The sequence below is a fragment of the Aricia agestis genome, chromosome 1 (assembly GCF_905147365.1).
Source record: "Aricia agestis chromosome 1, ilAriAges1.1, whole genome shotgun sequence".
NCBI classification, from domain to species: domain Eukaryota; kingdom Metazoa; phylum Arthropoda; class Insecta; order Lepidoptera; family Lycaenidae; genus Aricia; species Aricia agestis.
In genome coordinates this window covers 21,139,693-21,152,389 of record NC_056406.1, presented here as the reverse complement: position 1 = coordinate 21,152,389, position 12,697 = coordinate 21,139,693, and the positions used below count along the sequence as shown (strand labels likewise).

At 36.4% G+C, this 12,697-nt stretch overlaps 1 protein-coding gene across 3 annotated transcripts in view; it reads right to left on the bottom strand.

Moving 5' to 3' along the window:
* The window catches only part of LOC121739222 (sodium/hydrogen exchanger 9B2-like), a 90,550-nt gene that overhangs the window by 62,372 nt on the left and 15,481 nt on the right, over window positions 1-12,697 (bottom strand). Inside the window, exon 1 of one of the 3 annotated variants that reach the window (XM_042131935.1) lies at window positions 7,002-7,056. The exons of the other annotated variants lie outside the window; for them this stretch is intronic. The gene's annotated coding sequence lies outside the window, so the exon portion shown is untranslated. Of the gene's footprint in view, window positions 1-7,001; window positions 7,057-12,697 lie in introns of those variants that run through there. 3 annotated transcript variants of the gene reach the window in all.

Here is a 12,697-nt window from a genome sequence, read left to right as displayed (position 1 = left end):
ATTTCAGGTGTACCAAGTGAATTTTTTTCCATCACGTATACACTTAGCGTGTGTGATTTTTTGAAAAAAAAAAAACAGAAAACATATCGACGGTGGAAAGGCAAAAGTTACCAAGCGACACTAGGGGTCAAAATGAGTTATTTATATATTCGGAATCAGCGAATTTTTCTCCATCGATTGGTCTTAGTCCCATGTCTCTACGAGCACTTTTGATGTCACTTAGGAACTCCGTGGAAACGGGTATTTTTCTTATTTTCGGCGACCAAGCGACCACTTTTTGACACCTTTTAAAAAAGTAGGCATATCTACATGTTTCTTTTTTTACTTGGTAATTTTTGGCTTTACACGTTTTTAATTCAAACTACAGTTAATAATTTGTGCCTTTCCACTGATGGTTTCAATTAGGTACTTGGGAAGTTTTAGCTAAAATACGTTTATTTATTTATGGCGTTTCGGGCTCTTTTTCAAACCCTTGAGATATTTTTTCTGTCATTAAGTATTTTTAATCATATCAAAAATTCGATATAGTAAATTTTACTCGCCGAAACTAAGATAATAGATGGCGCTTGGTAACCTTTTACCTGCCGTTTTATCTATAAATTTTGTTACTTGGATACCAATTGCTGAAATAATTATATAATTTTAACTGTGGTTAGCCCAAACAAACACTTGACACGTTGTCGCTTGTCCCCGCTGTAAATCATACCTAATATGGTGGATAGTAACGGTTTTTTCGATCAGTCGTAGTTCCACTGTCGCTTAGGCAACCAGCGTGCGTACTCTCGCGCATTTCCTTACTACTGTTTTGTGCGATACGACACTTGGTATCTATTAAAATTATTATTTTCAAGCTAATTTGTTTTTTTGAGTTTCTGTTTTGAAAATAAGAACTTCCCGATGCGGTAAGTTCTTGTATTAATTTTATAATAAACTCATACCAAATATTTTACTGATTCCGTTATAGCAAATGTTGATTATAAAATAAACGAATTTATGAAGAGAACTGTCTTATTATTTTGAACCGACTTCCAAAAAAAGAGGAGGGTTCTCAATTCGATAGTATGACGTTCTTTATTTAGTTATGTTTGTTCGCGGATAAGTCCACTGTTTGTAGACTGATTTTTAAAATTCTTCTGTTGTTGTATAGGACATAGTTGAAATTTGGTACCACGTTCACAAAAGTTGTGATCTGATGATGCGATCCACGAGGAATCGAGGCAACTCCTTAAAATTTGTAAGGAAACATGTACAGGGGTCATTAGTGTATTACTGTAGACTTTTTCTAAAGGATTTCAAACATATTATATTATGTAGGTACTACCAAAAAATAACATTCTGCAAAAATGTATACCTTGGTTCCGAAGGTGCTGTACAGAACTTTTCAATCCTCATAGATAGATGTTCAGGGATTTCAGCATTTAAACAACTAAAAGCATATTAATATGCCAATATATCAATTTCATCAATTATCATCATCATCATCACCATAAAGTTATTATGCCACGCACCGTCAATTATGACCCTATTATTGGTACTTCTCATGGTCATCAATCAATCACATAAAAATAATGTGTATTTTTTTTAAATACACTCAGGTACAGTTAACTTTTGTGGTAGTTATATACACATAGATAAAATTATCCACTACTGACTGCGTATAACATGCGTAACATTGGACATCTAGATAACTAAAAAAAAACGGCCAAGTGCGTATCGGGCCACGCGCAATATAGGGTTCCATAGTAACGCTAGTTTTTGATAATTTTTCATCATCTCAGTAACATTTAAAGGAATTTTAGCCAAAAATTCCTTTATAATTTTCATACATTATGTTTATGTCATCAACTATAATACTAAATAACTTATTAAGTCTTCTTAGCCGTGAGTTACTTTTAAATTCAGCATCTCTTTAACGTATTTTTCCACTTTAGAACTTCATATTTCACAAATGGACCCCGAAATTGGAAAATGATTTTTGAAATCAAAATGTTTTGGGATGGACACGAAAAAAAACCGGTCAAGTGCGTGTCGGGCCACGCGCAATATAGGGTTTCGTAGTACCGATAGTTTTTGATAATTTTTGTATAGTTAATGAATGTACATTTATAACGTGTTTTATATTACTAACAACATCATCTCAGTTACGTTCAAAGGAATTTGAAAGAAAATTTCCTTTGTACTTATATATACGAATACAATTTTTTAGTTGATCGACTATTACTCAATAACTTATGAATGTCTTCTTAGCCGTGATATTTTTCCTTTTAAATTCAGCATATTCCTTACTCCCGTGAATTTTTTCACATTTCCAGAAGCAACCGTTCAGCTGGTAGGAGGGAGGGACACTAGACTCTAACGATTTGTTCCACTTTAAAACTTCATATTTCACAAATGGATCCCTAAATCGGAAAATGGTCTTTGAATACTCATAATATTTTAAAAAAACCTATCCAACGATACTCCACACGGTGGGGTGGACGCGGAAAAAATAAATCACCCTCGCTTGATCGGAGGTACCACAAAAAAAATGTTTTAAAGATTTTATATAGTACCATTTTGTCGGCTTGATTAAGATGTACATTAGTGCCGAATTACAGCTTTGTAGGCCTTATAGTCTCTGAGAAAAACCGCGGATAGACAGACGGACAGACAGACAGATGGACAGACAGACAGACGGACAGACCGAAACTATAAGGGTTGTTGGCTAGCCGTAAAAAAGAGAAAAATAAATTATTTTCAAACAAAAAATTGGAAGTGACTTCCTCGGCAAAAACAAAATTTATATTCTTTTTTTTTTTTATGAAATAAGGGGGCAAACGAGCAAACGGGTCACCTGATGGAAAGCAACTTCCGTCGCCTATGGACATCAGAAGAGCTGCATGTGCGTTGCCGGCCTTTTAAGAGGGAATAGGGTAATAGGGGATGGTAGGGAAGGGAAGGGAATAGGGGAGGGTAGGAAAGGGAATAGGGGAGGGTAGGAAAGGGAATAGGGGAGGGTAGGAAAGGGAATAGGGTAGGGGATTGGGCCTCCGGTAAACTCACTCACTCGGCGAAACACAGCGCAAGCGCTGTTTCACGCCGGTTTTCTGTGAGAACGTTGTATTTATCCGGTCGAGCCGGCCCATTCGTGCCGAAGCATGGCTCTCCCACGTATAATAAACTAAATATACGTGGGAGGAGAGATAATCTTATGAATAAACTAAAAAGTGTTGCATAATTTTTATTTTATATTAGTGCCTTTTTAGGGTTCCCACCCACCCAAAGGGTAAAAACGGGACCCTATTACTACTTCGATGACTGTCTGTCTCCAGGCTGTATCTCAAGATCGGCTACAGCAAGACACCTGTAATTTTCACAGGTAGTGTATTTCCGTTGCCGCTGTAACAACAAATTTAAAAAAAAATCCCATGCACCAAAATTGTTTTTTTGCCTTTTTTGCTACATATCAATAATGGCAACAGCTAAGCACTTGAAATGTTCAAAAAATACTCAATTGTATTTATACTTTAATAATTAATAATAAAATTAAAATAAAATAGATAAATAAGGGGGAATCCTTCGAGTTGTGCACGAGTCAAACTCACACTTGGCCGATTTTTACGATCGGCCTAAGCCTAAACTATATTATCTGCTATGTTATCTGTACTCAATCTTCACACATGTTAGAAGTCGGTAAGTAAGTACGTACGGTACGTACGTAGTACGGTTCATTGGAATAGTGAATATTGTTTTTACCGAGGAACTCGGCTTCAATTAATTATTTGTTTGAAAATAATTTATTCAAAGGCATATTTCAAATATTGTATACTTGATAGGTTTTTCTTCAACAGTTTAACTTCAGTTATTTTCGATTGCAGCATAACTATACTGAGCAAATTTCCTCACTGAGTCTAAAAATTAAATTCTTTTGAGTTCTAGCTCAAATTTATTTGGCGGCAGGTAAATAATTACTTACACTAACAGAATTTGATTTGTCGTATGGTAAACTTTGCTTGTTATAATAATGGAATATTATGAATTTTATACCCCTTTGCTTGTTCAATTAAAAAAGTAATTCTCCACTTATCCCTTTTTGCTTCGAACCATTTGGAAAAAAAAATATATTTAGATATCTTTACTAGATTGAAAGATAAAACGTTTTTGTCGGTTGGTAACTTTTACCTGCTTCTAAATTTAGGTAAATTGTAACCAAACGCCACTTCCACGCAAAGTATACAGAAATACCTTTTTTTTAATAAACCAATTAATAAAGGCATTAAAATACATTAAAAATCCGTTAGATTTTTTTAAGTATCTCTAATAGTTAATTTTCTACGATTTTTTAAAGAAAAAATAAATCTTTAAACGGCTCTCCTGTAAAAATAGCTATATGGCGCTTGGTAACTTTTGCCTTTCCACCGTTGATATGACATTGAATCTTCGATATTCTAAGTTCTTGAAAAAAACTTTGAAGGCAATTAGTAGGTACTTAAAGTATAATTATTAAAATGCTTATAGATTGTTTTTTCTTACAGTTATAAGAAAGAGCAGTCTGTAAGCATTTCAATATTTAATTCAAGTTATTATGACATTTCTATCGTTTGACGTAATATTAATTTAATCCTACTAATATTATAAAGGCGAAAGTTTGTTTGGATGTATGGATGTGTGGATGTGTGGATGTATGGATGTTTGTTACTCTTTCACGCTAAAACTACTGAACGGATTTTAATGAAACTTTACAATAATATAGCTTATACATCAGAATAACACATAGGCTACAATTTTAACCGACTTTCAAAATGGGGGAGGTGTTATGTTCGTTTTCTTATATTCAACGATTACTCCGCCGTTTGTAAACCGATTTTCAAAATTTTTCTTTTGGTATATAGGGTATCATCCCAATTTGGTATTATATTCACAAAAGTGATGATCTGATGAAGGATCCATAAGTAATCGAGGGAACTTCTCAAAACTGTGGGAAACATGTGGTGACTTCGATTTCGTGAGAAGTATTCTAAGCATATGCTACCAACAAGTAAGATTTTGCACCCAGATATACCTGGTATAACCGTGGTTCGGAAGGTGCTGAGAGAACTCCTGATTCTTTATAGATACAAGTTTGGGAGTTTCGGCGTTGTTTTAAGAACAAAAAGCATATGCTACTATGCAAATTACATTCATCATCATCATCACTGCCATATTATACCATTTCATAGTCTTTTAGATCGAGACTCGAGTTTGTCAAGCGATAATTAAGGATAATATTATTATAAAGGCGAAAGTTTGTTTGGATGTATGGATGTATGGATGTATGGATGTATGTATGTATGTATGTATGGATGTGTGGATGTGTGGATGTGTGGATGTATGGATGTTTGTTACTCTTTCACGCTAAAACTACTGAACGGATTTTAATGAAACTTTACAATAATATAGCTTATACATCAGAATAACACATAGGCTACAATTTTAACCGACTTTCAAAATGGGGGAGGTGTTATGTTCGTTTTCTTATATTCAACGATTACTCCGCCGTTTGTAAACCGATTTTCAAAATTTTTCTTTTGGTATATAGGGTATCATCCCAATTTGGTATTATATTCACAAAAGTGATGATCTGATGAAGGATCCATAAGTAATCGAGGGAACTCCTCAAAACTGTGGGAAACATGTGGTGACTTCGGTTTCGTGAGAAGTATTCTAAGCATATGCTACCAACAAGTAAGATTTTGCACCCAGATATACCTGGTATAACCGTGGTTCGGAAGGTGCTGAGAGAACTCCTGATTCTTTATGGATACAAGTTTGGGAGTTTCGGCGTTGTTTTAAGAACAAAAAGCATATGCTACTATGCAAATTACATTCATCATTATCATCACTACCATATTATACCATTTCATAGTCTTTTAGATCGAGACTCGAGTTTGTCAAGCGATAATTAAAAAAAATCTATACCTACCTAATATTATAAACCTGAAGAGTATGTTTGCTTGAACGCGTCAGGAACTACAGGTCCGATTTAAAAACTTATCTCAGTGTTAGATAGATCATTTATCGAGTAAGACTATAGGCTATATTATATTATCACGCTAAGACTAATGCGACCGAAGAAACTCAGGAAAATGTAGGAAAAACGGGGGAAATATTTTTTATGGGATAATGTACGGTTTCTGTAAAATTCCTAATTTACGCGGGCGAAGCCGCGCGGGACATCTAGTAAAATATATAACTATACGATTGCTACTCTACGTCGTATATCGCTGTTCTAAGTTAACCGGCTAAATAACATAAATAACTTTATAATAGTAGTGTAGTACCTAACATAATATAGTGGTTCACGCATTGCTTATTTCTAGAATGTTCATACATTTTGTATAAGTACGTGGAAGTCTAGAGTCTGTAGTCTCAAGTGTTCAAGTAGTAACTGTCACTAGATATAATTAATGAGCAATTAATAAACATAAGCGTCGCAATTAATTTTTTAAAAGTTGCAATAAATTGAAAATCTTCATCTACTTAAGGCCAAATAGTTATGTCCACACTGTGCCTTTTTTTGTTCATCAAGGGCATGCGTTATAGCGCAGTCCACAGCGCACGTGAGGCATGCCCGCGACGCATGCGCTCTCTATCCAAAACTTTCGCTTGGTTCTTTTTTTCTGAAATTTCTTATGACCAAATAAGTCGCACATATTCCACCCAGTAAAATGTTCTCGTCGCACATGTTACAATAATCTGACAGACACTGTAACTGAACAAAAATGACAATGTTGGTGTTGCGTTTGTTGACGCATACTGAATGCGCCAAAACAAAATTTGAATGAAAGAAGATGACGAAAATTGAAGATGAATGTATATAGTGTGGACATACTTAGCGGTCTGGTATTTTTCCAAAGAATATTTTCAAAATATTTTGATCACCACATAATACATATAATAATCAAAGACCTGTCCTTCCATCGTTTGTCCTTCGTCTATATTTCATTTGGCTACGTCACCTATCCTATTTACGGCATACATACCTTGTATCACTTAAGCCACCATCACACGGCACACTGCCACCCTCGTCACACTCGCCACTAAGTGGTTGCGACGACTGACGGTCGGTGGTTGTCAGTGGTTGTCGGGCTATCAGTGACATGTCTTAACTCCGATCACGAGGTGCTTCAGATAATGCAGGACAGATCGACGTAAACAAACGAATCGAAAACGCCGATAACTGTATCTTGTGACGGCGACGTGATCTAATATTTCTGGTTGCCTTGAAGGTCTTTGGAAAAATCAGAAAAATCCAATATTATGTATAAAATAACAAGTTAGAAACGCAACTTGCTACATCGTGACTAGCACTCTATGATAGTTTTGGAACGAAGTTCCTTATTTTATTTTTAAGAGCTTTATGGCTAGGGATGCCAAAAATTTTAAAAAGTGTTTTACTCTCCAAAAGCTGTTTTTTTTAATGAAATAAGGGGGGCAAACAAGCAAACGGGTCACCTGATGGAAAGCAACTTCCGTCGCCCATGGACACTCGCAACATCAGAAGAGCTGCAGGTGCGTTGCCGGCCTTTTAAGAGGGAATAGGGGAGGGTAAGGAAGGGAATAGGGGAGGGTAGGGAAGGGAATAGGGTAGGGGATTGGGCCTCCGGTAAACTCACTCACTCGGCGAAACACAGCGTAAGCGCTGTTTCACGCCGGTTTTCTGTGAGCTCGTGGTATTTCTCCGGTCAAGCCGGCCCATTCGTACCGAAGCATGACTCTACCACGTGAAAAATAGTAAATAGGGTTTGCACGATTTAATACATCAACTCTCAGGAAACTTGTCATCACTCGCCTAAAGCTCGTAAAAGCTTTGTAAAAAATGTTTGTAAAAAAAAACTTGTCATGGTTTTTTTAGTTATTCCAAATGTTTAGCTCTTATTATTACCCTTTATTACCCTCTACTAATAGACAATGTCGATACGAGTGATTATTACAATTTATAAGTGAACAGCTAAATATCGCCTTTCTCAATTGCTCTTCAATTAGCAATGCTTTACTAATATTGATACACATTGTGTGAACAGTGATAATAATAATTATTATTGGTGATCTGTTAATAGTACGGGAGCCCTAAAATATTTTTTTTATTACTATCAAGCTAATTTTTTGTGATTAGTTTCATTTTGATAAGACGAACAACATTTTTATTTGCGAAATATCTTGAAAGTGGTAGCTAACAGAAATAGAAAGGATTTCATAATTTGAGTTGATGGTCCTAAAATATGGATTGTTCTATTTGTAGGACAATGTTACTCTTAAATTATATAACTTATACCTATCAATATACAAAAAATCAGCTCGTTAGGGTTCCGTTTTAGGGTTCAGTAGTCAACAAGGTTTTGTTGATTACAGAACCAGAAAAAGCACGGATATTGTGCTTTTTCTGTGTTTTTTTTTATTTGGTACCCCCAATTAATCAGTCTGTATAGGGCTTACTCTGAGCTCCCACTCCTTCGTCGATCGTCCTGAGATATTCCTTTTTTGGCACTTGGCACTAGAACTAAGTACGATGACCTTTTCCGAGGCACACCAACTGCTGACCACGGTTCACAAGTGTACCGCGGCAGACACCTTGCGGATCACTGCTGTATCCTATTAGTCTCGACTTTTGTCATATTATTATCCACTTTAAAAAATCGGTCAAGAGCGAGTTGAACCCGCGCACGAAGTGTTCCGTACCGTTATAGAGAAACAATAGGACATAATATGTTTTTTGTATGGGAGCCCCCTTAAATATTTATTTTAATTTAATTTTATTATTAGTTATTAAATAACACATATTATAATTGAGAATTTTTTGAAAAGGACTATGAGAAGAAACGTCCCCACCAACCAACAGAGCAGAAACAGGTGGCATTCGAAAGATCTACTAGAATAGAGAATTTTTTACTATGGCCACATCTGTCAAATACGTGGGGTTACAGTGAAATTCCATCAAACTTGGCGCGGCGTCGTCATCGTGCCATGACACGACGCCGCCACCCTGACACGGTGCGACGCCGCACAGTGTCCCGGTGACGCGAACAGTGCACCGCGCGCCCCTATTCTGGGTGAAACTTCCGAAAAATGGCGTTCCAAACTTAAACGAGGCATGTGAAATACCTATCAAAGAAAGTCGCGTAGTGGAAATATTGTCAGATTTCAATCAAACTAAATGGGCCACGGGGCGGCGCACTGTTCGTGGCACCGGAAGTCGGAACACGTGTCACGGTGGCTACGTCGTATCGTGGCACGGTGACGATGCCACGCCGTGTTTGATGGTGTTGCGGCCTTAGGTTTTATAATAATAATATATTATTGTTTTTATTTTATTTTTTCTCTTTTACATACGCATTTCCTTAATATGCAAATAAATAGTGTTAAAATATGGAGATCATATTATAAATGTCACCGTAAGATTGTGAAAACCGCGAGATTGTAATATGACGAAGTGATGGATTGTAAACAAACAGTTTTCCGGTGATTTTAAGTTAATTATTTCGTATTTAAAATAATTTCAATGCCAAATAGTATGAGATGTATAACATAAAAAATTTGATATATTTAAAGTGCTGTTTGAATGTTCGGTTATTAAAATTAACCTAATTTATAATTCAAACTGCACTTTAAATATATCTAAATTTTATTCAATGTTATACATCAAATATTCAGGCAATTGAAGTTATTTTAAATACGAAATAATTAATTTAAAATCACCGGAAAACTGTTTGTTTACAATCCATCACTTCGTCATATTACAATCTCGCGGTTTTTACAATCTTACGGTGACATAAATATTATTATCTTCAATTAAGTCGTCATTTGTTTGTACATGAAATTAAAAACCAGCACAGTGCGTATCGGGTCACGCGCAATATAGGGCTCTGTAGTACCGCTAGTTTTTGATAATTTTTGTATCGTCAATGAATGTACATTTGTGACGTGTTTTTCACTAAGTACCAACAATACCATCTCAGTTACGTTCAAAAGAATTTGAACGAAAAGTTTCTTTATACTTCTTCGAATACATTTTTTTAGTTGATCGACTATTACTCAATTACTTATTTATGAAGTTAGCCGTGATAGTTTTCCTTTAAAGTCAGCATAATATCTCCTACTCCCGCGAATTTTTCCACATTTCCAGAAGCAACCTGAGCTAAACAGCTAAATCTAAGCCTGAAACCTGAGCTAAAACAATTTGAGCTAGTGGAAGGGGGGCACAGCTGGACTCTAACGATTTTTTCCACTTTAAAACTTCATATTTCACAAGTGGATCCCTAAATCGGAAAATGATCTTTGAATGCTCTGAATAATATTTTTTATAAACGTACCCAACGACACCCCACACGATAGGATAGACGCGGAAAAAATATAACCCCCGCTTGATGTGTATGGGGAGGTACCATAAAAAAAAAGATTTTATATACCATTTTGTCGCCATCATTAAGATAATATGCATGCATGCCGAATTACAGATTTGTAGGCCCTATAGTCTCTGAGAAAAACCGCGGACAGAAAGAGACACACACAGACGGACGGACAGACCGAAACTATAAAACTATAAGGGTTCCTTGTTGACTACGGAACCATGATATGCTTTTTGTTTGTAGAAAAAAGTATTTTTTTGTTCAAAAATAAACAACTTTTTTTTTGGAGAAAAGTTATTATTTTAATATACCCAATTGATTTTGAAACTGACACTGATACTAAAGACTTTTCTAGGCCCCAGTGAACACATCGAGACGCATCCCACAGCCTTTAAAGTGCCCATCTGTGGCCATTATTGATATCGAGCAAAAAAGGCCATAAAATCACGATTGTCGTATGAATTAATATTTGTTGGCGACACGACAAACTCGGCGGGGCCGTGGTCGCCAGGTGGTAGAGCAGTGGACTGTATCTTGAGGGTGAAGGATGCCGGATGGGTTCTTCCTGGAGAAGGAGGTGCAGGTGGAGGAGACGAGAAGGAAACACAGGAGGAAACTTGGTACTGCTTGGTGCGGAGTGTTGGAGGTTGACGAAACAGAGCTTACGCAGCATCTGCTTGGCTTGTGGAATGTGAATGTTTTTGCACCGAGAAAGTGCGTGTTTATATACGAAATTTGTACCGTTAGAGCCCATGGGGGTCTATCGGATGTTGTCGAACGAATGCAGTCCGTTTATTGAAATATAAAATTTTACACATATGACATCAAATGGGATTCTTATAAGCTAATACAATGGTAAACAAACATTCTTATAAGATAAATTAACAATAAAATGTGTAAATAAAGTTATGTAAAAAAGAGACAGCAATAACAATTGTATGAGACGTAAGAAAGAGACAGCAATAACAATTGTACGAAACACACTACGTTTCTGTGCGAAAGGGACAGCAATATAATAGCATAAAAATTTTATTTGTTTTTAGTATTTGTTGTTATACCATCAACAGAAATACACAATCTGTGAAAATTTCAAAATCCTAGCTAAAACGGTTCTTGAGATACAGCTTGAAGACAGACAGACAGACGGACAGCCGGGCAGACATCGAAGTCTTAGCAATAGGGTCACGTTTTTATCCTTTGGGTACGGAACCTTAAAAATGACATTTCTTGTTGAGGACAGCGGCCTCGCACCCGATAAACACGTAGTGAGTGTATACAAACTCGTTAACAGTGAAATATGACAATAAACTCAGTGCAAAATAAGTGTTTTTAAAAATAAACTTTAGAAGTGATCTGTGATAAATCTGTGGCTCCCTAAGAGGTAAAAAGTTGTTATTTTAATAAAATAGAACGTTAACTAATAAGTATCAGAAAATTAGTGTCTGAAAAATAAATAGTTTGGAAAATATTAGGAAAAATGTACTAAAAAACTATGTAAATTGTATTAACTTTTATCTTCGCCTAGCTGTAACTGTGTCAAATATAAGTGTTAATATTTAGAATAAGTTGATTATTGTGGAACGATAAATAAAGAATTTCCCGAAATGCGTTTCAATTACCTTGGCTCATGGCAAAATAGGGAAAATAGGCAAAATAGCCGCTTCCGATAGTGAAAATAAGACTGAAGAGACGTACGAATCGGAGCGGCTCTCTCTACGGCATTGCCGCGGTCGGGTACCCCAGAGGGGCTTTCTATACGGCATTGCCTTGAGCCGGGTAAGCGAGACGGATTTCGGGGCCTATGTTCTCCTCGACGACTCGTGTGTTTTATTTACGCCCCGCTCAGCAAGATATATCGGTGTAGCCTTGGAATCTTCGAGTCCGATCCGAGCCAGCGACGAAACCTATGGGCGAATACTGTCCCAAACAGTGAAGTGGTCCTTTGCGAGCCGGATTTGAAGACAGTGAAGCGGTCCTTTGCGAGCCGGATTTGAAGACGACACTTAGAAGAATTTCAACAGTCAACTGGAAGAAAAATTTTGGAAGACCGGACTCGAAGAAGATTGGACTCGGAGATACAAGACAACACCGCTGGAGGGGAAGCAAGGATTCGTAGATTTTTCGTCACAAAACCTACTGAAGATCCTTGAATATAGAAGATTTAACTTAAAAGATTCAACATAGAAGATTTAACTTAGAAGATTCAACATAGAAAATTTAACTTAGAAGATTCAACATAGAAGATTTAACTTAATTGAAGATGGTCGTCACGAGGAGTCAGAGCGGGGCGGAGGAGAACCAGCCACCGAAAGTATTTTCGGATCCGCCCAGGT